Source organism: Lactuca serriola, chromosome 6 (assembly GCF_051521515.1).
Source record: "Lactuca serriola cultivar US96UC23 chromosome 6, Lser_US96UC23_V15, whole genome shotgun sequence".
NCBI classification, from domain to species: domain Eukaryota; kingdom Viridiplantae; phylum Streptophyta; class Magnoliopsida; order Asterales; family Asteraceae; genus Lactuca; species Lactuca serriola.
The window spans coordinates 179160213-179185782 of NC_136413.1; the positions used below are offsets into that span (position 1 = coordinate 179160213).

Below are 25570 nucleotides of genomic sequence, written 5' to 3' on the forward strand. Positions count from 1 at the left end.
TCACAAGTAGTGCTGAATAAAGAAGATCAAACCCTAAATCTCAGCTCCAAACTCAAGTACATGTAATCCCCATATGACTGATTCCATTAGAATCCCAAATTACCAAAATACCCCAAGAAGTTAAACTTGGTCAACCATGGTCAAAATCAAAGTCAAAGGTCAAGGTCAACAGTCCATGTTGACCCAACTCGTTGAGTGTAGCTTATTGACTCGTCGAGTTCCTTCAGAACTCATAAACTGTGAAAACTCGAGTCAACTTGCCGAGTTGCCAAACAACTCGTCGAGTCCATGCAGTGTCCAGAAGATCGGAGAAACCTTAATCAACTTGTCGACTTATCTCACCAACTCGCCGAGTTCTCTCAGAATCCAAAAAGCGGGAAAACCCTTATCCAACTAGCCAAGTTCTCTCAAGTTAGCAGCTTTATACCTCAAGATGGCTGCTACAACAATGCAAAAGCCGGATGTACACCCCCTTCCTTCAGTTATGCACTCACCACCCCAAACCTCTTCAATAAATGCACAAAACACACACTCTTTAGCCTTACACACTCTCAAAATGGAAGGATAGCTCGATTAGGGTTTTTCTGGACTGTAAAGTGATAAGGGAGGCTGGGAGTCAGGATGTTACAATTCTCCCCCACTTGAACTAGACTTCGTCCTCGAAGTCTGATGCAGTGGACAACTCAGGATAATGCTCCCGTATCTCGGCCTCCGGCTCCAAAGTCCACTCGGATCCCCTCCGATGCTCCCATTATACCTTTACCAAAGGTACCTCCTTGTTCCGTAGAACCTTCACTTTCCCCTCCAGAACAGCCACTAGCCTCTCCACGTAATTAATTCGCTCATCGACGTGAATATCATCTAATGACAGCACTGCCTCCTCATATAATATGCACTTTTGCAATTGCGAGACGTGAAATATGTTGTGAATCTGACTGAGCTCCTCCAGAAGGTCCAGTCTATATGCCACCTTGCTAACCCTGGTAATAACCCGAAAGGGTCCAATGTATTAGGGACCCAAATTCCCCTTCTTTCTGAAGTGAATCACATCCTTCTAGGGTGAGACCTTCAGTAGTACCATGTTACGAACCTGAAACTCCAACTCAGATTAGCGCCGATCGACATAACTCTTCTGCCGACTCTGAGTAGTCTGCAGCGGTTGTCTGGTCAGTTGAATCCTCTCGGTAGTCTGCAGAATTACCTTTGTCCGACCTATCACCCTGTAACCAATCTCACCTCAACAGACTGGGGTGCGACATCTACGTCCATACAAGAGCTCAAATGATGGAGCACCAATACTAGATTGAAAGATATTGTTGTACGAGAACTCTGCAAGCGGTAGGTATGAGTCCCAGCTCCCACCAAAGTCAATAACGCAAGCCCGCAACATATCCTCGAGGGTCTGTAAGGTCCGCTCACTCTAGCCATCTATCTGCGGATGATAAGTTGTACTGAAATGCAGCCGCATGCCCAGTTCCTCATGGAACATCTGCCAATAGCGGGAGGTGAATCGAACATCACAGTTTGAGACAATGGAAACCGGTACCCCGTGGCAAGAAACGATCTCGAGGATATACATATCGTCCAGCTTATCGGCCGATGAGCTCTCCCGAATGGGCAGGAAATGGACGCTCTTGGTCAATCGATCCACGATGACCCAAATAGGGTCGAATCCCTTTGCCGTTCTTGGCAATTTGGTGATGAAGTCCAACGTGATCTGCTCCCATTTCCACATGGGAACCTCCAGAGGCTACAACTTTCCATCTAGCCTCTGATGCTCGGTCGTGACCATCCGACAAGTCAAGCACTTCTCAATGTACCATGCGATCTCTGTCTTCATGTACGGTCACCAGTAACTCAGTCTCAGATTCTGGTACATCTTGGTGGCCCCCGGCTGAATGAAGAAGAGAGACTTATGAGCGTCCTCCAGTATAATCTGTCTGACCCCACCAGCCATCGGAACCTAGAACCGACCGCAATGGGTCAACAATTTGCGACTATCCTTCAAAAATCGGGTGATCTCGCCCATGATCTTCTCAAGCTTCCGGTTCTCCTATCATACACCCTCGGCCTGAGCTTCCCCGATCAAACTCACAAGTGGAGAATCCACTAATATCCTCATACATGTCGTTGGAATAGAAGATCCAGTCAACGTGCGGCTCAGGGCGTCTACCACCACATTCGATTTATCTAGATGGTAAAGGATCTCATAGTCATTATCCTTAACTACGTCCAACCACCAGCACTGCCTCATGTTCATGTTCGGCTGATCCATGATATGTCTCAGACTCTTGTGGTCCGTGTATATGGTACAGCAGACCCCATAGAGATATTGTCTCCAAATCTTGAGAGCTAATACCACCGCCCCTAACTCCAGATCGTGTGTGGGATATCTCGTCTCATGCGGCTTCAACTATCGCGATGCGTAGGCTATCACCCGTCCTCTCTGCATAAAGACTGGTCCCAATCTGGTGGTCGATGCATCATAGAACACCATGAAATGCTCAACTCCCTCGGGGATTGTCAAAACTGGTGCCTCGCAGAGTCGCTATCGCAGAGTCTCAAATGTAGTTTGCTGCTTAGGTCCCCACCAGAAATCCACCCCATTCCTCGTCAGACGAGTGAGGGGTACTGCAATCTTGGATAAATCCTATATGAATCTCTGGTAGTACCCTGTCAATCCCAAGATGCTCCTGTTATCCGAGGGAGATTTCGGAACCTCCCACTGCATAACCACCTTGATCTTGGCCGGATCGAGCAAAATCCCCTCCTGGTTAACGAGATATCCAAGGAACTGAACCTCTCACAACCAAAACTTGTATTTCGAGAACTTGGCATGCAACCGTTCTCGCCTCAAAACTCCCAATAGCTCACCGAGATGCTCCTCATGCTGCTCCCTGGTCTTGGAATACACCAAGATTTCATCTATAAACACAATGACCGAGCGATCGAGCATCACTCAGCAGACCTGATTCATCAGGTCTATAAATACTGACGGCACGTTTGTGAGCCCAAACGGCATCACCACAAACTCGTAATGTCCGCAACGAGTCTAGAACGCGGTCTTCTCCATGTCCTCCTCCTAACCCTTACCTGATGGTATCTAGACCTCAGGTATATCTTGGAGAACCAAGATGCTCCCTACAGCTGATCAGTAAGATCATCTATCCTCGAGAGTGAATAACGGTTCTTCACCATTAACTTGTTCAACTTCTGGTAATCAATGCACATCCGGTGTGAACCCTCATTCTTCCTGACGAAGAGAATCGGCGCTCCCCACGGAGAACTGCTCGAATGGATGAACTGCTTGCCTAGCAGTTTCTATAGCTGTGATGATAGCTCTTGCATCTCAGGTGGTGCCAATCGGTACGGCACCTTGGTGACAGAGTGTAACGCCCGTAGGTCCGGGCCAATCAATTTAAAGGTAATAGGGGTCGAAAATGACTTTTCGACAAAAGATTATTCAGAATAAATAATCTCAACCAAGTTATAGTATATGTTACAAGGATTCCGTAAATATAAAGAACGCCAAAATCCAAGTTAAAACGAAGAAGTTATGACTCGTCGAAGTTTGCGACGGAACCAGCATGGCACCGGGAAGCGTAAATAGTGAATTTACAATGGAGCGATATTCAGCCTTAGCGATCTAAACGAAAGTCGTAGAATTCGTTAAACCGAGAGCGTCCATAAAAAGAACTCCCAAATCTGACTTCGTATGAGGAAGTTATGAATTTTCGAAGTTTCGGCTTAGCAGTGTACAACCCGAAATCTGAATATTAGATCGAGCGGTTTTTAGCCGACATAACCTAAACGAGAATCGAATATCTCGTTATTTGTAGCATAACGATAAAAAGACAGATGAAAATGGACGTCGGATGAAGAAGTTATGAGATTTTAACGGACCAATCCTATCCCGGCCTGTTAAATAATATAACTTTTAAAATAAAGTCAAAATTAGTTGACGGAGTCTAAACGAAAGTTGTAGAGTACGTTACCGCCTACGCGTGGATATAAAGAACGTTGAAAACGGGGCTCGTATGTGAAAGTTGCGAATTTTTAAAGTTTAGACTCGAATTTGCGAAGCTTGTTGCACAACTGATGACGTGGCAAGAGCCTAGCCGTTGCTTGCTGATCACGCCTCGCTTCGGATGAAGGACACATCGCACTTTGCTACGCCCGGCGTCTGAGCTTGAAACGCGCCGCGTACGCTATCCCTCCCTCGGTCCAGCTTAAGCCACGTCGTACCATCCGGAGCCTGCCACCTGTTGAGCTTATCCGAGACTACGCCCCGCGTAGTGTTGCTGAACGCCCAGCGTAGGTCCGAACTTCGGCCTATAAAAGGGTTGCGAGGCTGCCATCTTTTTCACACCTTTCTTCACTCTCTCTCTAAATTTCTTTCTCTCTCTAAGGTTCCAAACCCCCCCTAAACTCTAGGTAAAACCCCTAGTACCCGAAGGAAGCCTCGAGGCTCCCGGAGTCCCGAGAAAAAGGGTCTTTCGGTTTCGAAACGCTGCTCCAAACAAAGCCCGGTTTTCTATAAAACCCGTTGTAAGTGAGCTACGCCTATGCTATTTTTAATATAGTTTCTAATTAATTATAGTAATATCATTAGGACCTTAAAATAATTATTTGGGCTATTATTCTGAGTTATGTAAAGTGTTGTTTAACGCTTATATAATAATAATAAAAGCTAGACTATTAATTAGTCGCGTTTAACGTTAGACTAAGACCGAGTGGTATTGATACTAGGTTTTGTCGATGGAAAATTATTTTGAGATAACAAAGCGCTGTTCGAGTATAGAGTCACCACCTTTCAAGTGAGTGCATATTCCCCTTCATGAATATGATTTTAATACAAGTATTGATTGAATGTATTAAATATATGTTTATGTGAGAATTATTTGATGTTGTTTGAATTACGTGTTAAAGAGCATACCTAGTTATTTATAATGATTTAGGTTAATGAGTAAACCTAAAATTTGTTATGAGGGTCATTGGGTAGTATCTCCTTATGAGTACGAGTGAGATATATACGGGGAATAGAACCCTTAGACATGTCATTGATCCAGAAGCACGGATTAGACATAGCCATTCGTCCCTAGTCCGAGAGTGTGGATTGGACTCACTCAACTATCGTTAATCCAGGAGTATGGATTAAGACATAGTCAGTTGTCCTTAATCTGGGAGTATGGATTAAGACATAGTCAGTTATCCTTAGTGCGGGAGTATGGACAGGACATAGTCATCTGTCATTAATCTGGGAGTATGGATTTACACACAAACCAATTGTCCCTCATCCGAGAGTATGGAATAGGTACAATCAAGGACTCGAGAGGATGGATTAGATCCGGAGTAAGAGGTAAAATTTAAGGTCCATGAGTATCGATAGTCTCGTTGTGAGAATTGATGGGGTGGGGTAAGAGTTGATTATTTATATGGGGAAATCGTATATTGTGTGAGTTTTTATATATATTTTATAACATTGTGGGATTGAAATCCCTATGTAGTCACCAGGTTTCCCAACCTGACCCACTCAGTTTATTTGTATCACAGGTATTGATATGAAGTCACATTACACTGAGAGATTAAGGAGATATAAATCACTAGTGATAATGAATGTAAGTTTTGTTTATGCTTATGTTTCTGTATTGACGATGACATCCCAAATGTTTTAAAATGAATAAAAATACATTTCCTCGGAAAAAACTTGATAATGTAATTATCATGTTTTTTTGGGAACAAATTCCGCAACATTTTTCTTAAAATAGATACTCTGATTTTTATAAAGCATAATCAAAATCGTTCTTTTCTGGCCGTGAAAATGGGGATGTCACAGTTGGTATCAGAGCATTAGTTTAAGCAAACTAGGAATTTGTAGGATTTCTTGACTTAAACTTAGAATGCTAAGTGATGATTGTGAGGTGTGAGCACTAGCTTATTTTAGGAATTTTGCCTAAAATGCTTTTATGTGTTAAATGCTTGTGCTTGATATGCTGTTATTTTTTCGGATCTATGGTCTATTGCCGACCGGATCTGGAAACCTTATGTGTTTAGGATTCTAAGCGTTTAACTACAATATTAGAACTAGCATATAAATGTTTCAGATAGATAAGGATGATTTAAACATCAATCCTAAATAAAGATCTAGATTCACCTTATTCAGTGTATAGATCAAGATGGCAAGGACCCGTAGCGGAAACGTGAATGCAAATGGGAACCAAGATCAACCTCCAGTGATTGAATAAATACCTGTTATGGTAGCCGCTCCAGAGCCAATCACCATAGTCGGAGTGCATGCAATGATTCAAATGATGTTGGATCGTCAAATGGAGGAAACAAGACGTTTACTTCAACAACATCGAGAGGAACTTATGATGCCTATTGAGCAGCCAGAACTGAGTGATGGGCAGTCAGAGGAAGGGAACTACAGTGGGACCGTTGGTCAAGCTGATGTACCGGTGATTAGGAGGATTAATCAAGATGATGGAGTCGAGAGGAATGGATGCAAGTACAAGGATTTTCTGACTTGCAAGCCATTGACTTTCACTGGAAAGGAAGATCCGATCAGAGTTATGGATTGGATCTCGGAGATGGAGTTGGCCTTCATGACGTGTGGTTGCAGAGGCAAATTACAGACCTCGTTTGAAGTGCGACAGTTCCGAGGGGGTGTTGTTTGTTGGTGGAACACCTTAGGGAAGACTTTAAGCCCCAATGAGCCCCTGCAACTGACATGGGCAGAGTTTTTGGTGCAATTCAAACGTAAGTACTGTTCAGCCTAAAACCTTCTCGAGCTGGAGAACCAATTCCTAACCTTAAAGAAAGGAAGCATGACCATCGATGAATACACCAACAAATTCACGGACAAGATGGAGTTTGCTTTGCGCCTTATCCCGGACGAGCTGAAAAAAATTGATAAGTACGCAAAGGGACTTCCATGGGAGTATGCGGTGCCAGTACGTCAGGAACCTACTCTGGAGACAGCTATCTGGGCTGCCAAGTCTGTTGAAGATATGATCAAGGGAAGAGTCGCCATCAAGATGGAGGTTGGCGAGAAGAGAAAGTTTGAAGGATCCTCAAGGTCCGACGGGAAGAGAAAATTCTCGAATTCTAGTTCAAAGAAGTTTGAAGAAGGAGCGCAATGGTGTGACAAGTGCAGAAAGAAGCACATTGGGAAATGCTCTAAAGAGACGACCTGCTTTAAATACGGGAAGACTGGTCATTACGCCAGCGAATACACAACCAAGAGAGAAGTCTGCTTCAAGTGAGGTGAAGAGGGACACTTCAAGCAAGACTGCCCGAGGAAAGAAGAAGCTACAAAGCCGAATATGCTTTAAGTGAGATGAGGGCTTCATATCTGAAGATCGAGTTATACAGTAGCCATAATATCGTATGATGTAGCCTGTTAGAGGCATAGTCTATGGTGAACTTGAACACCTATGTAATCATTTCAAGGAATAATATAAAACATTCGTTTTGATATTTGATGTGTTAAGTTGTTATGTGATTTTCTTGTATGGTGACTTGGAAAAATGCGGGACAATACTTGGGACGAGTATGAGTAGGTGTGAATGGTAGTAGAGGCCTATACTACCGGAAGCGCAAGACTCATGCTTGGATCTGGAAAAGTCACAAGGTTACCAAGAAGCTAGTTATTGATACTGTTTTATTCAAGTATGTCGTTTCCATCGTTTCGATAATTACTATTATTCCGACACTAGCGGTCATATCAAATTGAGTCCGACTATGATAAGTATGTTAAATAGTTCAGAGAACCAAGTCCGGTGAAGCATCTGACTTAAGCTAAAAGCTTGAAGTCAAAGACAATCAAAGCGATCAGTACAGGTATCGCGATAATTGCTTGTAGCTAGAAATGCTACCTTATAAGATGTGATTAGAACATGAAGGAAGGTATAGCCTGTTCTGGAAGACTCTAAAAGACCTAAGTTTAAGCGTTGCAACATATGATGAAAGGTCATTAGAATATGACACATCGATCCATTGTAGTAATAAGATAACTTATCTTAAGTTTGTTAAGAAGAAGAAGGAGCCTCTAGTGAGGATCGAGATTGTGACTTGAAGGTCATAATTTGGAGTCTAACGTGAGATAGCGAGCAGGTGCAAGATCGAGCACCGCCTATAGTCAAGAAGTCCAAGAGTTAGATACTTGTTCAAAGCGACATAAAAGTTACGATTATTACCTAGGATGAAGAGAGAACGTATAAAGTCATCATGTGAGCCCTGTTTCGTTGATGATTTCGGTACGTAATCATCCTAAGGGGGAGATAATTGTAACACCCGTAAGTCCGGCTAGTCAATTTAGAGGTAATAGGGGTCGAAAACGACTTTTCGACAAAATATTATTCAGAATAAATAATCTCAACCAAGTTATAATATATGTTACAACGGTTTCGTACATATAAAGAACGCCGAAATCCGAGTTATAACGAAGAAGTTATGACCAGTCGAAGTTTCGCGACGGAACCAGCACGACACCGGGAAGCGTAAATAGTGAATTTACGATGGAGAGATATTCAGCCTTAGCGATCTAAACGAAAGTCGTAGAATTCATTAAACTGAGAGCATCCATAAAAAGAACGCCCAAATCTGCGTGTGAGGAAGTTATGATTTTTTGAAGTTTCGGCTTAGCAGTGTACAACCCGAAATCTGAATATTAGATTGAGCGGTTTTTAGCTGACATAACCTAAACGAGAATCGAATATCTCGTTATGTGTAGCGTAACGATAAAAAGACAGACGAAAACGAACGTCAGATGAAGAAGTTATGAGATTTTAACGGACCAATCCTGTCACGGACTGTTAAATAATATAACTTCTAAAATAAAGTCAAAATTTGCTGACGGAGTCTAACTGAAAGTTGTAGAGTACGTTTCCGCCTACGCGTGGATATGAAGAACGTTGAAAACGGAGCTCGTATGTGAAAGTGACGAATTTTTAAAGTTTAGACTCGAATTTGCGAAGCTTGTTGCTCGACTGATGACGTGGCAAGATCCTAGCCGTTCCTTGATGATCACGCCTCGCTTCAGATGAAGGACACGTCGCCCTTCGCTACGCCTAGCGTCCGAGCTCAGAACGCGTCGCGTATGCGAGCCCTCCCTCGGTCCAGCTTAAGCCACGTCGCACCATCCGGAGCCTGCCACCTGCTGACCTTATCCGAGACTACGCCCCACGTAGTGTTGCTGAACGCCCAACGTAGGTCCGAACTTCGGCCTATAAAAGGGCTGCGAGGCTACCATCTTTTTCACACCTTTCTTCACTCTCTCTCTAAATTTCTTTCTCTCTCTAGGGTTCCAAACCCCCCCCCCCTAAACTCTAGGTAAATCCCCTAGCACCCGAAGGAAGCCCCGAGGCTCCCGGAGTCCTGAGAAAAAGGGTCTTTCGGTTTCGAAACGCTGCTCCAAACAAAGCCCGGTTTTCCATAAAACACGCTGTAAGTGAGCTACGCCTACGCTATTTTTAATATAGCTTCTAATTAATTATAGTAACGTCATTAGGACCTTAAAATATTTATTTAAGCTATTATTATGAGTTATATAAAGTGTTGTTTAACGCTTATATAATAATAATAATAAAAGCTAGAAAATTAATTAGTCGCGGTTAACGTTAGACTAAACCCTAGTGGTATTTATACTAGGTTTTGTCGATGGAAAATTATTTTGAGATAACGAAGCGTTGTTCGAGTATAGAGTAACCACCTTTCAAGTGAGTGCATATTCCCCTTCATGAACATGATTTTAATACAAGTATAGATTGAATGTATTAAATATATGTTTATGTGCGAATTTTTTGGTGTTGTTTGAATTACGTGTTAAAGAGCATACCTAGTTATTTATAATGATTTAGGTTAATGAGTAAACCTAAAATTTGTTATGAGGGTCATTGGGTAGTATCTCCTTATGAGTACGAGTGAGATATATACGGGGAATAGAACCCTTAAACATGTCATTGATCCAGAAGCACGGATTAGACATAGTCATTCGTCCCTAGTCTAAGAGTATGGATTCGACTCAGTCAACTGTCGTTAATCCAGGAGTATGGATTAAGACATAGTCAGTTGTCCTTAATCTGGGAGTATGGACTAAGACATAGTCAGTTGTCCTTAGTCCGGAAGTATGGACAGGACATAGTTATCTGTCATTAATCCGGGAGTTTGGATTTAGACACAGACCAATTGTCCCTCATCCGAGAGTATGGAATAGGTACAATCAAGGACTCGAGAGCATGGATTAGATCCAGAGTAAGAGGTAAAATTTAAGGTCCATGAGTATGAATAGTCTCGTTGTGAGGACTGACGGGGTGGGGTAAGAGTTGATTATATATATGGGGAAATCGTATATTGTGTGAGTTTTTATATATATGTTATAACATTGTGGGATTGAAATCCCTATGTACTCACCAGGTTTCCAACCTGACCCACTCAGTTTATTTATATCATAGGTATTGATATGAAGTCACATTACACTGAGAGATTAAGGAGATATTAATCACTATTGATAATGAATGTAAGTTCTGTTTATGCTTATGTTTCTGTATTGACGATGACATCCCAAATGTTTTAAAATGAATAAAAATACATTTCCTCGTAAATGCCTTGATAATGTAATTATCATGTTTTTCTGGAAACAAATTCCACAACATTTTTCTTAAAAGAGATACTCTGATTTTTATAAAGCATAAACAAAATCGGTTTTTTCTGGCCGTGAAAATGGGGATGTCACATAGAGGCTGCACCTGGCACTAGGTAGATCCTAAACTTGACCTGCCTCTCCGAAGGCACTCCGAGTAACTCCTCCGCAAACACATCAAAGAACTCTCTGACAACCAGAACATCCGAAACCGAAACTTGGTCCCTGACCCGCGTATCAACCATATATGCCAAATAACCTGCACACCTGTGCTGAATATACTGTCGAGCCCTGGCATATGAGCAAACCCGTGAACCCAATCCGTTGCCCTCGCCGTAGAGAACCAGTTCTCTCCCACTTGGGGTTCGAACTACCACCCCCTGACCCTCACAATCGATCATGGCACCGAAGCAACTCAGCCAGTCCATGCCCACAAGCACACATACATCCCCCTTGGGAATCGAAATCAAGTCTATCGGGAAAGATACCCCGAAGATCTCTAGAACGCAACCCCGATAGACTAAAGAAGCAGAAATCCCATGTTTGTTGGCGATAGAGACTCATAATGGACACTCTAACTCTCCTACAGGATAACCGAACTGCCTACTCAACGATCGAGAGAAAAATGACCGACTCACCCCGGGGTCAAATAATACCAACGTAGGTAAGGAGTTGACTAAGAATGTACCTAACATAAGTACAGACACATTAGCATAAAACAAATATAATTAGTAAGATAAAGGATAGAAACATACCAACCATCACGCCTGGTGCTATCCTGGCCTCCTTGGCTATAAGCTGAAAGGCGCGTCCCCGAGCCCTCAGGGGCTCTACTCTACCATGAATCTTGTCATTAATCCTCAGTGTAGCCGGCGCTGGAGCTTGTGCAGGCATGGCAACTAATAGGGAACATTGGGCCTTCATATGGCCCACCCGCTCACACTGGTAACAAAGTCGGACCCCAGAATCTGGAGTATATTGCCTGCAATCCCTAAAAATGTGGCCCTACTTGCCACACTTGTGGCACCATGAATAAGACTGACAAACCCCATCATGTACCTTGTCGCACTTCCCATAAGTGCGACCCTTCTGACTCCCCTGCCTGGAGTCAGCAGCCCTAAATCGTTTCGGCGCAGGTTGTGACTGCTTCGGGGCCTGTCTCTGCTCTCTCAACTGCAACTCAATCTCAAGCTCACGCCGCTTAGCGGCCTCCTGTAACTCCAGTAAAGTATCACAATGTTGAATAGCAACGAACTGTCTAATTTCAGTGTTAAGCATGCTCACATAATGAGTCATCTGAGCCTACTCGGATGCAAACTTCGGGCAAAACATCGCCCTCTCAGTGAACATGCGGGTGATCTCCGTCACTGAATCCATACACTCTCATCTCCAAAAACTCATGTGACAGCCGTTCACGCTCAAACCGTGGAATGTAGCAAGCGCAGAACATCTCCCTGAACTGATCCTAAGTAATCGCAGCTCTCTGCTCATCAGAATATGACCCTGTCATCAATCTCCACTAATCCTTTGATTTGGACCTCAGTAGGTTCAGAGCACACCTAACCTTCTGGTCAGTAGGACATGAGCATGTGAAGAAGCATCTATCCACTTTAGATAGCCACATCATGACTATGACCGGGTCCTGAACCACATCGAAGGTCGGGGGCTTCGTGTTATTGATTTCCTGGTACGGAAAATCCTGACCGGTCCCCGTACCTATAGTCGCCACGACTGCGCATGTTGTAATCGCAGCAGTCTCAGCAATGGCTACGTATCTGTCATCAAAATGCTCCATCATAATGGTCTTAATAGACTCGAATATCTCCGTAATCTAACCCCGGACTATCTTAATCACCTCCTCCCAGATGATCTTCCTGACGCGATCCTCTATCAACGCTGACCTATCCTGGCTGCCAGCTCCTGATCCTAAGCCAGATTTGGCATTCAATCATCTCATAACCACCATATTGAAAAATATACCAGAAGGATATCAGATAATCCATATAAACAATGAAGAATCAACTCCTAATGAAGAACTAGGGGTTGTGACTTCCTTGCTACATGTATGGTTTTGTGCTTTCAGTAATACGGTCCCATACTACCTTCCACACTTACCCATATTTGTATCAAGGATCATCACAACACCCTAACACTATAAATAAGCAGAGGCGAATGCTCAATCCTCACTCCTAGAGGAAGGCTAAATATCTCACAACTAGCCGACTGACCTTGCACAACTCAACCATGAAACTTTCACCAACCCTACAACACTCGTGTATGCTAGTCATACATAACGTTGGACCCTATAGACATTTAAATATCTGATCCTACCCTAAGCCCTTCATCAAACAAGAATAGGAAATAAGGCCAAACCAAACATTCTCAGGCTATAAGATCTTAATTATGTACAACTATGATGCATATACTAAGCGACTACAGTAATGATGTCAATTTAATATAAGAAAACCCTAGGCTATCAGGAAATTCTATCATGCAATTCCTGAAGATCCCTAACCTATCACTAGCATGCTATTCTAATCATATCACAATATCAAATATCTATATGGTATCTTGGATTGTGGAGGAATTTTACCAAGCTTCAAGTGGAATCTTCAAGCATCAAGGTAACATGGATTTGGGAGGTGAAATCGATCCATGGAGAGGGTAATACATTGAAATCATGAATGGGGGAAATGAGGAAGAAGGATGCTTCAAATAGACTCATATATGGTCACTTATACACTTCTAGTCCCTCCATACAAAAGCTCTTTCAAAATGACTCCAAACTAACTAAGGAACTTCTAATATCTTCCCAAAATGGTCCCTTTACTTCCTAACCTCTACAAACTTAGTCAAAGTCACTTAGTTGGTCAACCCTCAAGTCAAACCTAAGTTTCAACCGTTTGACGCAAATGACCCTTCTAACAAAAATACTTCGCTAGACATTAAAATTTTATTATTTTAAAATACCAACTAATGACAAGAGTTTTATTATTATCATGATCATTTCCTCACATTTCCATTATTTAATTTATTTGTCTTCGATTTACTTTATTTCAAATTAGAGAAAGATTTTGTTAGCAAAATGTCCAAAACTTTTAGACCCAAAAATAGGATGCTACAGTTGTACATAAGACATCTCCAAAACCTCTTAAAGAAATAATAATAACGGTTTTCCAATTAATCTAGAATATCAAAAAATAATATGTCAAATTTAAGAGTGGTAAATTAGATTTTTTTTTATTCGTAATCCAGAAAAATGACCTATAATCGTAAGCTATCTAAGTCACCACCGCAATGAGATTAGACGGTTATATATTAAACTTGGATCATATCAACTTCAAAAAAGTAAAGTATCCTTTCACCCCTAGTTGTCCAAACGGTTCTATACGTAGTTTTCGACAAGCTTCATTTGAGTTCCTTTTTAAAATGTTAGCTCTGCCAATGGGGATAGGGGTGGGTTTGCTACTTAAGGAGTTTTGTTCTTTTGGAGAATCGTCGTGTGTGGTTCTTGGCAAGTTATACTAGACTTTATATTGGTAAGATTAATTGGTTTTATCAATAATTCTACCTGATAGAATATAATGATACCAAAAATATTGACATTTTGATTTGGAGGGTGCTACTTAATCGGATGCCAACGGGAGATTATATGGTTAATCGTGGGATAGAGTTGGAGTTGATATTGTGCACTATTCTTCTACTCTTACGGAATATGTGGCACATCTTTTTCTTGGATGTGAAATAGCTTCTCAAATTACACGATATATTGGTTTTTGGTGGGATATGGTGATTCTCGACATCACTTTTGTTACCGATATTTGCTCGTGGGTGGATCCATATATGTTTCAAAGATGAAAACATGGGTCATATATGTGATTTTGATGACTACCGTTTGGATTCTTTGGTCAACAGAATTAATTTTAGTTCTTTCAATTAGTTTGAACATAAAAAATGAGAAACTGAAAAATTAGTTTGGTTATTGGTTTCACAATCTTTTTTTTGGCTATTCTCGTATAATTGTTTGTTTTACTAGGTTTTTGTTAATTTTTATATACAATTGAACCGTTAAATAAAACACTTTGTTATGAGGAGACATTACTCTAATGTTTCAACATATTTGTTTCAGTAGACCTACTATATCATATGTCCACGATACAAAACCTACTATATCATGTGTCCACAATACAAAATAATAATAAAACCAATAAGATATTAATTTTCAAAATAAGACAAGTTTGATGCCCCACTATTAAAAAAACTTGGTAATTATTTAATAATTTCGTCAAATTTACACTATATATATATATATATATATATATATATATATATATATATATATATATATATATATATATATATATATATATATATTAAGGAGTCATGATGAGCCATGACATTTTTCAAAGCGTGATGTTGTAACATCAATAAAATTCAAATATATCTACAACTTTTTCAAGCATCCAAAAACCATTGCTTATTACAAAATATTTTCAAAATAGTTTAATATCAGAGTATCCCAGAAATCAAAATCATAAAATATGAGGAGGTGCACGATTAAGCCTTCGCCTTTCCGCGATCATCCGAAGTACCTGAAACAAAATCCAAAACTGTAAGCCCGAAGCTTAGTGAGTTCCCCTAAAATACCCATACAACAAATAACACACATATAATAACAACATACTATCCCCTAGGCCCTCAACCATCGGGTTGGAATGCCAACATACTATGAGTCCAATCATCCTCAGGATGGTAAACCCCTGGCCCCCAACCATTGGGTTGGAATGCCCATATACTATGAGTCCAATCATCCTCGGGATGGAATGCTCTTGGCCCACAACTATCGGGTTGGAATGCTCTGGTCTGTTGGATCTCACACAAAGCAGAAAAGCCTTAACCACCAATCAATTATGTGCACATATATCAGATAATCACATAACAGTCTACAGACAGTCAAACCGATCTACAGATCACTAAGCATAGCAACATCCTATCTACCAGGATACCGATCTAACCGATCATAACCACATAGAAACATCTTATCTACCAGGATACCGATCTAACATATCACACTAATAATAAAGCAGGATAACAATCCAAAGGGTCGACCTTGGTGCCTTCGACCCTTGAGTAGGAAAACTCACCTCACAAGTAGTGTTGAATCAAGAAGATCAAACCCCAACTCTCAGCTCCAAACTCAACTGCTTGTAATCCCCATATGACTTATTTCATTAGAATCCCAAATTACCAAAATACCCCCTAAAGTCAAACTTGGTCAACCATAGTCAAAATCAAAATCAACGGTCAAGGTCAACAGTCCATGTTGACCCCACTCATCAAGTGCAGCTTACTGACTCGTCGAGTTCATTCAGAACTCAGAAATCGTGAAAACTCGAGTCAACTCGCCGAGGTTCCAAACAACTCGTCGAGTCCATGCAGTGGCCAGAAGATTGGAAAAACCTTAATCAACTCATCGAGTTATCTCACCAAGTCGTTGAGTTCTCTTAAAATCCAAAAAGCGCAAAAACCCTTATCTAACTCGTTGAGTTGGCTAAGCAACTCGTAGAGTTTTCCTGTCTTAACTTGTTCAGCCATTTCCAGTCAACTCCAAGGCCCCAAACTACAGATCTAGCCTCTTAGGACTAAGATACCATATAAATTTGCTAACTTTACGTGCATGCAAGGCATAAAAGGGATCAAAACACCAATACTAAGCTAAATAAGAGGTTTAGGGTAAGGAAGTTAGCAAAAGTTTGACAATGTTTGAGTCTTTAGTCCTAATGAGGCCTAAAGGGGTTTTGATCTAAAGCCATGTCCTCATGACAAGCCAAAATCCGAGAATGACTCCAAGATGTACCAAAAAGGACCATTTTCTTTCATGAGAGGAGATCTAAGCAATGAAAGGTCAAGGTAGCATCTTTATACCTCAAGATGGCTGCTACAACAATGCAAAAGCCAGATCTACACCCCTTCTTTCAGTTATGCACTCACCACCTCAAACCTCTTCAAGAAATGCACCAAACACATACTCTTTAGCCTTACACATTCTCAAAATGGAAGGTTAGCTCGATTAGGGTTTTCTATGGACTGTTAAGTGATAAGGGAGGCCAGTGAGGGGGACTTAAGGTCCTTTAAATAGGGTGCAAACCCTAAAAATTAGGGTTTTCATGCACAGCCTCAACTCATCGAGTTAGGGTCTTCCAACTCGTCGAGTAGGCTCCATAAACCACATGGCCTGATCAGTTTCTACACGACGACTTGGGGCCTCCAACTCGTCGAGTAGATCTTAAATGATGTATAAAAATTCTTGAAATTCCTATCTAGGTGTCGGAATGTTACAGATGTATGCGACGATGTCGTATTAATTTATAAATTAATACAACATCGTCTCAAACCATTTAGAATCTTATATATATATATATATATATATATATATATATATATATATATATATATATATATATATATATATATATATTGACATTTGCCATAAAACTTTACAAATGTTATGCTTTTAGTCCCTTAGACCTTTGGCAATATTATAGTTCCGTGTCTTTGGGTTTTTGTCATATCATTTTTGCTAATGTTAAACTTTCGGTACCTTACTATATGTATTCTATAAATTTCGTCATTCTTTAAGTTTGATGTCGTTGGGTTTTTGTCACATCATTTTTGCTAATGTTACACTTTGGGTCCTTTACTACATGTGTTCTATAAATTTTGTCTTTCTTTCAGTTTTGACTCTTCCTTTCTGCTATAAGTCTCGTTTTGTATAATGAATAAATCAATAGAAATATGTCTTTTATTTTGTTTTATTTAAACATTATTATTATTGATTAAACTCATTTAGAAACGTTATGACATTTATAAATTTCAATCAAACTTCCAAAGATTTGGCTATACTTATTCGAATATATTTATTATGAAATAAATTTAGATCATTTTTATAACATTAATGCCATTTTTTATTTACATTTACAGTAACTCTGAAAATATTATTAAAAATGTAAAGTAGAAAGATGTTTAAAGCAATCTGTAACAAGAACATCACAAATGGAAAAGAAAAATATTTTAAAAGTAAAAAAAAATGACAATTTTAATATTTTATTTTAATATATTCAATAATATTGATTATTTTATGATAATATTATGATATCTTTGAGCTAGTAATTTAAGATTTTAAATTGAATAATATACAATATAAACACATTTTTTTCTAATAACTTAAAAGACTTTGTTTAGTGTTTACAAGAATAAGAAACACTATTTAGTAATAATTTGCAAAATGTGGATAAACGGCTCTACCCCCAAGCCTTATTGTAGTCTGGCCCAATACCCGATTAAGCCCCACTGGCTCATATTTTGTTCGATTTAAAGGTTAGTTAGGCTTTGTGTTGGAGAAATTAGGCCTGATTTTATGATTGGTTACAACTCGCAGCTCGTATTAATTTCGTTTTAATAATGTAAATATTCATAAAAGGTTTAACATTCACTTTTTTTTTATAATACAACACTTTTTATACTATTGAAATCAATAAACACGGCTCAAATAAAAACGCAAAAGAAATTAAAAGGGATAATGACTTAGGAGGGTAATAAGATTTTCAGTTTGTCCGTATTAGGTCACTAAGGTTTTTTTTTTGTGTGTATTAGACCAATATGGTTGTTATTACCGTTTAGAAATAGTCCTTTTACCGGTTTTAACCGGTAAAATGACTATTTCTAAACGGTAATAACAACCATATTGGTCTAATACGCACAAAAAAAACCTTAGTGACCTAATACGTACAAACTGGAAACCTTATTACCCTCTTAAGTCATTATCCCTAATTTTACAGACATTGAGAATATATGACCATCAAGAGTAAACTACTTCGTTTAGAACTCGCGTCGTCCCATATAACCTGCTACTCCTTTATATAGCGAAGCTCTTCATCTATAGTCGTCTCTTTGGGGACATCCGATAAAATTGGAACGATACATAGAAGATTAGCATGGCCCCTGTGCAAGGATGACACGCACAAATCGAGAAATGGTCCAAAAAACATTTTTAACCCTTCGTCATCTTCTCTGGAACCCTAATTCTCTTTTCAAATGCTAATAGGGTTCAATTGCAATTCTTACATTTCAGTAGTTCATCTACTGAAGTCAGACAACATGTGGATTTCATGGTCAGATTGATTTTCTTGTTGATGTTTTCAACCATTTGTGGCAAGTAAGGGTGATCTTTCTTTCTATAAAGTCTACTTTAAGTTTTTTACTTTTCCTGTCATTAAGTTTCATGCTTTATAAACTTCCGTTTATGTGTTGTATATAGTTTGTATGTATTTGTTTATGTGTTGATTTTTTTATTCATTTTGCAACTTCAGTTTCTTAGTTCATGTTGTGGTTTTGCTTTTTATAAAATAATTGATAATAGACATCCTCTGCAAGTCCCCGTTGGTTTTACATTTTCATTCGTTATCAAATGTAGACATTGATGGGAGGTATCAAAGTGAGATTGTTTTTGTACATATGGATGTGTTCATGTAAACATTTAAATGACAAAAAGAAGTTATTGATAAAATGTTGCATATTTATATAATGAAGATCATCAATCATATGAGTTTTTGGACTTAGAAGTTATGGAAGGGTTTTGAGATAAGTTTAAATGGAAACAACTATTTTCAGTCAAAAAAATCAGTCACATTGATTAGTAAGCATGTTTTCTAAATAATTAGGGTTAATGACTTAGGAGGGTAATACGGTTTCCAGTTTGTCCGTATTAGGTCACTAAGGTTTTTTTTGTGCGTATTAGACCATTATGGTTGTTATTCCCGTTTAGAAATAGTCTTTTTTACCGGTTAAAACCGGTAAAAGGACTATTTCTAAACGGTAATAACAACCATATTGGTCTAATACGCACAAAAAAAAACCTTAATGACCTAATACGGACAAACTGGAAATCTTATGACCCTCATAAGTCATTATACCAAATTAAAAAGAAAACCGTAATGATCTAATTAAAAATAAATTTTAAATTGGAAAAATCGATTGTTATGATTTTTTTAAAATTTCTTTTATGTTTTTATTAAAGTTGTGTTTATGGATTTCAATAGTATAAAAAATATTGTATTATAAAACTAGTTTATAATCATGGGAACCACGATTATAAAATTAATTAAATTTTTATAGTAAAAATTTAAAATTATTAATCAATTATTTTAAATAAATTATTATTTACAAATATTTTTTATTTATATAAAATTATAATCGTTGATTCAAATAAATACTTGAAATTATATCATATTATAATCTGTATTAATTTAATTTTATTTTTTATTCTGATGTTATTAACTTAATATAATTAAAATGAGGAATTTAAAATTTTAAATTTTAAATAGAGAATCAATAGGTTGATAAGTGATATCATATTAATTAAGAGATCTAATAAGATGACGCATGACAAAAAGAATTACTTTTTTTATTAATATAGAGAGAAGAGATTTTCATTGTTTTTATCATTCAAGCGTATATCATATTATTGATTTTTTATTTTTAATAAATATAGATCAATAACAATTTCATACATGAAAATATGTTATAAAGTTCAATTATATTAGTTAATACTGTAACATAACTTTCTTCTTCACAATAAATTAATATTAATTTCTAGTTGTAACAAAATAACGAATTTCTAATATTTACACATTTTTAAATAATAAGCAAAAAATGTGATCGCTCAATTGTAAGGGTCGATTTCACGGTCACTAACTTTTTATTTTTCATATATTTTAAGGTTCAAACGATAATTAAAATAACACGAAAGTATGATTAACAATCTTAACATTTGAATAATAAAATAAATTGTTATGCTTAACAATATTATTTTTGTAATTATTAGATACTAAATCATTTTAGATTAATTATTTGGTTGACAAAAGGGTAAATAATGTATCGTATAATGCCATTATAGTCCTACAACCCTTTTGGGTTTGTTTTAAAATGTCTTGAATGTTTTTTATAGTCTAAAGGTTTAAAGTCCATTTTCATTTGTTATTAAGCTCACTTAACGTACTATTACATGTTTTAATGTTACTATAGACACCACCTCACCTCCTCCATGCTCCCTCTATTTGGGTATGCATGTGTTTGTCACTCGTCCAAGAAAAATCATTACAATGTAAAAGAATTATCCGCTTTTTCCCCTTAATCAACCACCATGACACAAAAATCGAAGAATATATGATCACCACTCTTAATTGAACACCATTCACACCACTCTTAATCAAACTCCATGTCCTAAATATTATAGAGAGAAAAACAACAAATGACAACAGAGATCTCTAAAACATATACTCGTAACATCGATAGAGGTTACTACGAGAGAGACAAGAGGTTTTGTAAGGGTGATTGCCTCTCGCTTCCCAACACATTATATGATTCATATCATGTTGAATCAAGACAAGAGGTTTTTTAAGGGTGGTCGCCCCTTGCTCTCTAGCTTCTACGATCTCTTCTTCTCTACAAGCTTTCAACTCTTCACGACCGACATCAGTTTCGCCAAATTTTCTTACTTTAAAACCAATTTTGCCAAAATCATATCAGCTCATCAGTATAAACAAAAACATCAAAGGTAATTAATCAAAAATGAAAATTACATACACACACACACACACACCTGCAAGAGACAACTTTGTCTTTCTTTCACCTTGCATGAGAAGATGAGCATGAACCCTTATTATCAGTTTATCTCTTCACATCTAGTCTTTGATGTAACTATACCACATAACCTATAAGGTCTATAAGACATTAAGGAATATTTTCTAAAAAGGAGATAAAACATTTCTTGATAATATATACATTCCTTTTAAGTATACCTTCTAGAAACCACTATGGTATTATTACACATAATGTTTCATTTTAGGCCGAGTTAGGTCTTGAAGGCCCGCTTGTATCAAACCATCTTTGGCAATTCATCAAGCTCTCAAATGTCGTTTTAACTTATAAAATCAAGCTCATCAATCATAGCTTCATTCCATTGAGAAAATTTCTTCACATTATATATCATAACTATATGATATCATTTTTTTTACATTTCCATTAATCAAGTCATGCCTTGTTCAAGTAGGAAACCTAATCATCGAAGTTAGTGGCTTGCCTATACCTTTGTGATATTTAAAAGGGATTTATTTGATATCATTTCGATTTTTGTACAAGGTGAAATAAAAACATGTATTAGTAGAGCCACTTCATGTATTTCTTGAGGATATATACCACTATTTTCATTTCCTATTCTAATGTTAGAATTCTCAAGGAAGTCATCATGACAATTTCTTACTATTCGAGTAGTATATGAAGAGCGCTATAATCAATACCTCTTTGAACATTTAAGATATTTGAAGAAGAAAAACTCATGGTTTTCACATTATGATTTCTTCATTTGAGGATTATATATCCTATATTTGGTTATAAAATCTACTACCTTTACACATTAAACTAATATTCTTTCTCATTAACCGAGTCTTTATGATGAACGTTGAAAGAACTTGGGATATAAGTCATCGATTGAGGTAAAATAATGTTTTCCGAAACACTATGTATTATTCCTATAAGGGTTATATTTCTCCCAAACCCGACCATTTACATATTTTATTTTATCTTGATGACTATCATCCAAAAAACCTATATAGTATAGTATGCTAATGGAAACCTATATTGTATAGTATGCTAATGAGTTCATTGTATTTTTTACAATTTGTTTACGAAATATTAATCAAAGACGAAGATAGAAAACAAACAAATATTTTTCCTGGAATCCAAGCATAAAAATATATAAAATCTCCATCAATTACAAATTGTAAGAATTGTCAAGAAGATCGTATCACAAAAGTAAAGAAGAATTGCGAAAAGTGTTCTCGTAGAAAAATGTCAACATATTAAATGGGCTAACACTTCCCTTATATATTGATGAATTTATTTAAGCGATTATATTCTAATAAATAAAAATCATTTTTGCCACTTGTTAATAATCTTTCATGCGTTTTGACATTTGTCATTTTGTGGTATTTTTGAAATAAATAATATCTAAATGTCAATTTCTGTTTTTTGTTTTAATTCTAAAATTAAAAAGATACATAATTCTTCTATCTATATATGTAACTAGTTGTGAAACTCATGTATTACATGAGTTAATTAAAAAAAATTAAATATAAAGGTCAAAATATTTGAGAACTTTGAATTTATAAGAAAATAAGAAAAATAATGAATTATTATAATGCAAATGTTTTTTACCTTTTAAATTTAAATAAAGAAAAGAAACTAATGAGCTTTAATTTTAGGAATTTTGAAATTAAAAGGTAAGTTTATTAATGAAATTGATATCCATTTATTGCAATTATTACACTAAAATATTATATGGAATTTAATAAAATAGAGAAAATCATAAAATGACATGTGGAAAAAAAATTAATTTAAAAGAACCATTAAATGACATTTGACAAATTAAATGAGAATGTGACAAGTGGCAAAAAAAACTTTCATTTATTAGAGAAGATTATATATTAGAGAGGATGTATTAAATATAATAGCCTATTTTGTTGAAAGGTGTTTGACGTGCTTGAAGGTGAAGGCTGAACACCAAGGCCTTACGGTCAGTTATAGTCAATGAAGATTCCATTGTGGAAATGGGATCACATCTCAATGGACTTTGTGACTAAGTTACCAAGGACACCGAAAGGTTATGACGCGATTTGGGTAGTTGTGGATAGATTAACCAAATAGGCGCACTTCCTTCCGATTAAGGAGACGTACCCGTTGGAAAGGCTAGCTAAATTGTATGTTGATGAGATAGTGAAACTGCATGGAGTTCCATTGTCTATTGTTTCAGATCGGGATAGTCGCTTTACATCGACATTTTTGGGTAGCTTCCAACGAGAAATGGGTACTTGAGTGAAATTGAGTATAGCATACCATCCGCAAACATATGAACATAGTGAACGGACAATACAGACATTGGAAGATATGTTATGGTCTTGTGTTATTGATTTTGGAGGGTCGTGGGAAACTCATTTGCCGTTAATTGAGTTTGCCTACAACAATAGCTATCACGCAAGTATAAAAGTCACACCATATGAGGCTCTATATGGTAGGAAGTGTAGAACCCCATTATGTTGGAATGAGGTAGGGGGGGGACAATTGGCTGGACCTGATCTTGTTCAACAAACTACCAATAAAATCCAGGCGATTAGGGATAACATTAAGGTTGCTCAGGATCAACAAAAAAGTTATGTAGATAAGCGGAGAAAGCCAATAGTGTTTCAGGTTGGTGATAAAGTTATGTTAAAGTGTCCTTATTGAAAGGTGTTGTGCATTTTGGTAAGCGAGGGAAGTTAAGTCCTCGCTACGTTGGACCCTTCATAATTAAGGAAAGGGTTGGAGAGGTAGCCTATCGTTTAGAGTTACCAAGGGAAATTCAGGACATTCATAGCAAGTTCCACGTCTCTAATCTAAAAAAGTGCTTAGCGGATGCCGCCATGGAAGTTTCGCTTCAAGAAATTAAGGTTGATTACAAGTTGCCATATACGGAAGAACCCGTCCTGATTATAGATCGAAAGGTCAAAAATTTAAGGAATGTGGAGATACCACTGGTGAAAGTTCAGTGGAAGTATCATAAAGGTTCAGATGCAACATGGGAGACCGAGCAAGATATGAAGACTAAATACCTTCATTTATTTGATTAATTCAAATTCCGATGACGAAATTTTTCTAAGGGGGGAAGTTTGTAATAACTCATGTCAAAAACAAAAATATATAATATATATAATCTGATTATATTAATATAAAAAAAAAAGAGGATTAGTTCACAATTAATGGGTTAATTATATACAAATTATGAGGTATTATGTCTAGAAACCGTCATCCATGATTAGACAATAAATTCGAGCAACTGAGGGGATAGTAACTGATGAAACCTTAGGAAATATATAGAGCTCAAAATTTCTGGTGGAAACCCCACCGAAATTGCAAGAAACGACTCAGATTCGAAGGAGAAATCGAGTGTGGAAGTTGTTGAAGATTTTCGGAGTTCTTTTTGAAATTAAGGTATGACCACTCGATTTAAGCTCAAATTAAGTTGCTTGATTAGGTTTGTTTGATTCTATTATGTGTTTTGGTTCCGTATCACGTTTCAGTTCGGGCCAATAGTGATTCAATTGATAAAAATTTGGAATGTTAAGTTCTTGAAAAAAAAAAAAAGAATATGCCTAACCTGGGTGAATTACTGAAAATTGCTTATGGGTATATGTTTGAACAATATGGAGATAATTAGAAGTGATTTTACATATTTATTTGTCATTATATTGGGTTAAATCAAAGCTTCAGTTTTCTGTAAAAATTATGGAAAAGAACACAATGAACGGGTTAAGAAGAAAAAACGTCGGACTATTTGTTTGGTATAACATTTATTAAAAAATAATAACAAAAAATGCATAAAGAGTGTCAAAAAGAATGTCAAAAGTCCTTGGTCAAAGTCTTGGGTAATGCCACCTGATTTATTCTTCGAAACAACATATACATATGTGGTCCTTTGTTTTTTATGACTTGTAATTACTTTTTACAACTTACAGATGTTACTTTGAAATATACAAATGATGCCAAATATATTTACCCTATGATTTCCTTTTAGTTTAAATACGTTGTAATAATGGAACTGTCATTTTTGGAAGAAATACATTATTCATTGTTATATTAAGTATTTTCCAATATTAACGATTAAAGCGAAAACCTTGCCATTTAATTATATTGATATATAAATGAATATATATATATATATATATATATATATATATATAAATATATATATATATATATATATATTCGAAAAGGCTATTATAAACATCGTATTAAACATAGTTAAATAACAATCACTAGGTTGGTCGAACGAAACAC

At 37.2% G+C, this 25570-nt stretch overlaps 1 non-coding gene across 1 annotated transcript; it reads left to right on the plus strand.

The window, feature by feature from the left end:
- Positions 1-18586: 18586 nt before the first annotated feature.
- Positions 18587-18694, plus strand: LOC145060732 (U6 spliceosomal RNA). The gene has a single exon (XR_013686917.1). It is a non-coding gene; the product is annotated as a U6 spliceosomal RNA (small nuclear RNA).
- Positions 18695-25570: the final 6876 nt, after the last annotated feature.